The sequence below is a fragment of the Puma concolor genome, chromosome A3, assembly GCF_028749965.1.
Source record: "Puma concolor isolate L17-30 chromosome A3, mPumCon1.1.hap2, whole genome shotgun sequence".
NCBI lineage: Eukaryota > Metazoa > Chordata > Mammalia > Carnivora > Felidae > Puma > Puma concolor.
The window spans coordinates 107,835,183-107,841,764 of record NC_141669.1 but is presented as its reverse complement, the minus strand read 5'-3'; positions in this window follow the sequence as shown (position 1 = coordinate 107,841,764).

Sequence of the window (6,582 nt, the reverse complement as noted above, 5' to 3'; positions counted from 1 at the left end):
TTTCCTAAATCCAAGACATATTATAAAGTTATATCAATAAAGACAGTGTGGTATTGTTAAAAGAATAGACAGATAAATCAATGGAACAGAATGGAGTCCAGATACAGTCACAGAAAAATGGTCAACTTACCTTTGATAAAGAAGTAAAGATAATTCAATAGGAGAGAGGATAGTCTTTTCAAGCACTGTTGCCAGAACAATAGGATGTCCACCTGCAAAAAATAAATAAGTAAGTCTAGACACTGACTTTACACCTTTCACAAACATTGACCAAAAATGGATTACAAATCTCAATGTAAAACACAAAACTATAAAAGCTTCTAGAAGGCAATATAGGAAAAAATCTGGGTGACATTAGGATTGGCAGTGAGTTTTTAGATCTACCAAAACTGTAATCTATGAAAAAAAATTGACTAAATTTGTTAAAATAAATTTAAAATTGATAAAATTTAAAAAGTTGAAATCGATAAAATTAAAAACCTCTGCTTTGTGAAAGACACTTAAGAGAATGAAAAGAGAAGCTACAAACTGGGAGTAACATTTGCCAAACATATTTGCTAAGGACTGTATCCAAAATATACAAAGAATACTTAAACATCAACTGTAAGAAAACAAAAAAACTTAGTTAATAAATGAGTAAAAAAAATTAAGACATATATGGCAAAGGAAAAGATATTTGGAATATTTATTCCAAATATACATATCCATACATGCATACACAAACACACACAGGGAAGAAATCATCTCTGTGACAAACTTCCCAAGAAGAGTTTATCCCTCTTGTAAAAGGTATTACTATAGTGATAAACATATGCCTTAATTTGGGCCAAGAAATTTTGATTACTTGGTATCTTATACAAAATAATCATACGCCTGTGGATGTCATGATTTTAAGTATTTGTCCCTTATAAACTCCTCCCTCCTCACAAATGGCATTTAAGAGACATCTTTGACTTGTCTTCATCACCCATGTTTTCAGTCACTTATATCAGTATCCTAAAGATCTTTCCTGTTTGTTCTCTCTTCTCATCCTTTGGATCCCACCAACTTCCACCTTCCTAGCCCTGACCCCTTTTACCTCATCTGTTCATGTTGTCACCATAATTACTCTGCTTTGGTTTTTAATTCCTCATTTTCAATTTGTATTTCATACTGCTGATGCAGATGGATCTCTAAAACCCAAGTAACAGTTTGATTATCTCATTCCCTTGTTCAGACATTCTTCAGTGTCTACTAGTTCTTCGTGCAAATTCTTTAAACTATCATATTAAGACTGCATGATTGTAGTAGTGTTGTATGATGACAGATGGTAGCTATACTTGCCCTGAGCATAGCATAAGGTATAAACTTGTTGAATCACTATGTTGTACACCTGGAACTAATGTAACATTGTGTGTCAACTATATTTAAAAAGGGTGGGGAGCACCTGGGTGGCTCAGTCTGTCAAGTGTCTGACTCTTGATTTTGGCTCAGGTCATGTTCTCACTGTTCGTGGAATCAAGCCCTACGTTGGGCTCCATGCTTACGGCACAGGGCCTAAATGGGATCCTCTCTTTCCTCTCTCTCTGCCCTACACCTGCTGACATGCGTTCTCTCAATTTCTCTCTCTCTCTCTCAAAATAAGTAAATAAACATAAAAAAGACCCTGAATTATTTTACTGTATAATATTTAGCTTGCTACTAGCCTTCAGATTGCTGGTGCTATAATCACACTAGAATGCACTGAGTTTTGTAAACAAGAGTTATTTTATTTTGTGTCTGATAAACCAACTTCCATCTTACCTAGATTAATACAACTAATGTATTTTTTTTAGCTTTTAGATAATTTCTTCTCTTAAACCTTTCTCTGAAGAAAAAATACATAATGCTTTCTTTCCTTGTCAATAGACACTCAGTAATTATTTTGAAAAGTGGATAGATGGATGAGTGGATGACTGACTGAATTTTAGTTATTCTCTAAGCTTGTGGAAATAGGCCTTCTTTCTACTCTATGCCCATAGAGTAAATTGGGCACTTATTTACTAAATAATTGAGAATGAATAAATGAGTATCTTCCTGAATGTATGAAAGACTGTGGGCTAAATACTGCCTTCCAAGACAATTATTTTGATAGTCCTTGTTTGAGGAATCAAGTAGTGATATTTGATAGTCTCTTCTTTAATAAGAACAACTCAGAGTTATTCTTTCTTTTGAAAGTTTGTATTTGACATCCAAAGTAGACAAAATTCTGCCCAAGTAAGTCTCTGGCCACTTTTCTCTCCTTAATGGAGTATGTCTATCATATTTTTTTTTCCTTTCATCATGAAAAAAAAAAGTTATGTAGTTAAATAAGTTCTGGGCAAAGCATTAATTACACAATATGTACTGTTTAGACATTTAAATCTTGTAATTTTATATGTCCTAGAGCTGAGACTCATCTTACTGACAAGCAACGTGTATCTAATGAAGATCATTTTAGGCAAAATGTTCTCCTAAGAGACAAAACCTTGCTTCTAAGCCTCAGGTAATCTGCAGCAAACACTAAAGTATGCAGAGGGTAGAGAGGAAGAAATCTAAGAAAAATAAGAAACTGGCCTCCCCTGTGGAATCCAATTTAAATCCAGAGAATTCTCAATCAGGTTGTCACGGTGAGCCACATATATATGAAAACCAAATCATTGCACTCATATTAATTAAACTCTTCATGAGAATTCAAATTACATTTATTTAGTAGACTCTAGAAACTCTAAATAATATGCCAGTCATTTTGCTTCTCATCTTCACCTTTGAGGTATTTTAAAAGAGATTATCTCTTGTGAAACATGTTGGCACTCATATCTGAGAAGATTTTGTATAAGTATATGGCTAGAGTTCTTTCAGAAGGAGAAATGGAAAATAGCCATTTGACTGCAATTCTGAAAAGATCTTACAAAACCTCTCCCTGTGTTCCGATTCCCAGAGGGATAATTCTCTTCTCTGTCCATCAATTTTTGGATATACAACTCATGGGGAAAAAAGAAATGTCTTCATTTTCAGATGAGCACATTTCCATTCTCCTTATTTTTTGTCAGTATTGTGTTTTGAGCAGGGATTAATTCATTAAGGTCAAAATTCATTCAGCTGCAGGTATGCATAGGTAATCCTTTGTCCACTTCATTTGAAGAAGAAAGGTCATGTGGTCCTTCTTACTCAGTTATGACCAGGCACTGCTTTCTGCTCTTTGAGGGGGCTTTGGAAGAGGATGGCTGCCATGGAGTAAATATTGGTTCTGTACATTCCATGGCTGGGCAGCTTATATTATGGCTGACTGGAAAATCTGATCCTTCTTTTTCCTTTCATGTATCTCTGCATGAATAGTAATATGCAACTAATAAAGTAACTAGGCCAGGACAGAATGAAGACAAGCCCCAAACAAACATTACAACTAATTCATCCTAATTAAAAATTGGCCTCATTTCTGCCACATGGAAAAATGCTGGTAGTGAAAACAAATACATATGCCACTTAGATACTGAGTTATTGGTTTACCTTACTTTTCTTTGACCAATGAATGTATAGGATTTGGGGCTTTTTATTTTTAATTTTATTTTACTTTAATTTGGGGGAGGGTCATCTACAGCATCAATCTGATTTATCAGCCTACTATTTGGTGAGGGCTGAAACTTGTAACTTTTTTTTTAACTTCTTTCCCTTCTGTTGTCTTTTGGATGGTGTCAACCCCTCTGTAGAAAACGAAAACAATAACAGAGGAACTGTAGAGACATAAAAAGAAATTAGTCAAATTTGTTATGATTTTGCCTTGGTAGAAGTTTAGAGAAGATAAATAATGGGGCGTTCATGCTCTATTCATGCTCTTGCACTAATAGTGTTATCATTTTCCTCCTGATTTTCCTTCCTCATTGCACCAGTATTCCACACCAGATCCATTTCTATATGCATTTAGATTTTAAATATAGAAAAAACAATAATTTATCTTAAGGGTGAGATCTTCATTTTTGTGGTTCAAAATAAAATACACACAAACATGAATAAATATGCATGACTTTTTTTTTTCTAGTCACAATCTGCTACAATTTGTGTTAGTAATCCAGCCAGCCTACCACCTGAATGCAAAGGCATAAGTGAGCCCAGACAAGATTGACTGAGACCAATCCAGATCACCAGAACCCAGCTGACCCAAGCATTTGTGAAATAATAAATGGTGGTTAAAGGTTTTAAGCCACTAATTTGAAAATTCATTTCATTTGTATGCAACACATACTGACTCTTTGCTGTTGGTATTTTGTTTGTATCTTCTAAATTAAGTATCAGTACAAAATCTGCTGGGTACAAATGCTAATGGAAACAATAGATCACTGTGTTTATTTCTTCACTTGCTTTTTTTTTTTTTTTTTTTTTTACAGAGCATACACTCTGAAAAGGACTAGCAGTGGATTTAAAAGATATGAAATATAACAAGTGATCTATAATTAGTAGTAACTTAAAAGTGGTAAATAAAAAAAGCAAAAATGAGGATAGTGAATGAAACAAGAGGTAGAAATGAAGCATACATTTTAAAATAATGCTAATATAGTAAAACCTTGGACTGTGAGTAACTTGTCCACAGGTGTTCTGCAAGATGAGAAAACATTTCTAATAAATTTTAACTTGATAAATGAATGATGTCTTGCAATACAAGTAGTACATGACATCAAATGTCACATGATCACAACTGAGCCCATGGTTCTTGAAATTTGCTTTGAGTGATTTGGATTGCAAGCATATTTCTGGAATGAATTATGTTCACAAACCAAGGTTTTACTGTATATTCTTTATAATTAATAAGAAAAGACCACTAGCTTACATTTAAGCCCTTTTAGCACCCAATTGAAGCGTGCAAACCTGAACCAGTTACACAACTCATCACAACCATAGCTTAACAGATGTACAATTATTCCTCTATTGGAAAGACGATTTGAATCCTAAACAGATGAACAAACAAAAACTGGCATATGTGAGATGTCTGATTGTTGAAAACATTAGAAGAAAGCAAATGTAATAAATGACTGCCTAAGAAAGGTAATACTTGTACTAAAAAAAAAGAGAAAGGAAAAAAATAAATGATGCAATGAACAAAGAACATCCAGAGAACATGAAAGTGATCTTAGAAATTAAAAATATAACTCTTCAAAGGAAAAGAAAATATAATTTCATAGAAGAAACAAAAAATAAATTTGAGCAAGTTTTCCAGTGTGTGTATGTGTGTGTGTGACAGAAAGCATACAACCAAAAAGACACAAAATTTGACATATCTAGCAGTTACAACATGTGATAAAAGAAATCTCTGAGAAAGAAAATAAAACAAAACATAGAGATGAAACAATAGTTATCAAGGAAATTGGTTTTGAAAACTCACCTGTCAAGAGCTGAATAACTGAGTGACATAAGCATTAAGATTTAAGGTGCCATTAACTGCTGAACAAAGTATACATTTTTTAAATGCCTTGTATAATTCATGAATTTGCAGAACATCAAGGATATGCAGAGCCATTAAAATTTCTGGAAAGAAAGTGGTGACCTCTTACAAAGAAACAAATATCAGACTGAAACCTACTTAATTGGCCACTCTGGATCTCAGAAAGAAATGTTTTCAGTAATGTTTTCTCTGGTCTTAGAACAGATATATACATACGTATTTGTTCTAAGAATATATATATTAGAAATATATGTATAATATATATATATATATATTATATCTATATATTTGTTCTATATTCTAAAACCAGCCAAAGTTTCAATCAGGGCAAAATTAGAGAGATTTTTTGATAATTCAAGGACTCAGAGTTACTTCCATATGCTCTTTGTTACATTGTATATATACTTGGCAGTAATAAAAGATTAAGAAAAAGATATACCCTAAAATGAGTTAGTTTTTCCTGCCTTCTAAGTCTGACCTAACCTGATGCTTCTAGATTTACAGAAAATACCCCACATCTTCTATATAGATTCATGAACATGGGCAATTTTATGTATCTGACATAATATGTCAGCATTCATAACATCTGGGGGAGAAATGTACTTTCTAAAGGAAATCTTGATTTAAAAGATATTTGGGGTGCAGAAGAGGAATATTTAACTTGCTTAATAAACCACTGTTCTTAAGCACTTTTAAAACCACCTCAGCTCTACCATCAATAATTAACAGAGTTCTAAGAAAGTATTTTCTGTCCACTATAATGGGCTCAGCAGGACTCCTGCTTACACATACTATTGTGAGGAGCTCCCATTACTGCCCCTAGTTGAAAGTAAACATATGGTGCCTCTTTTAACATTTCCTTTGTTTCCAGATTCAGGCCAACTCTCCATGTAATTATTTCAAATTGGTGGAATTGTAGTCCATTTGTTTCTTGAGCATTCTATTAATTTTTTTCATTATGGAAAAGAATGTGACTGCACATATCCTGGGAGTAAAAATTCAAGGAAATAATCTCATTTAAGTTATTTCTGATGTCAAATCACACAATCACACAATCCAGAAGTTAGGCTATAGTAAAACATAAAAAGAATAAGCTTTATTAAAAGCCACTCTAAGTTACAGGAAATTGCAATTAGTTGGATGTATTA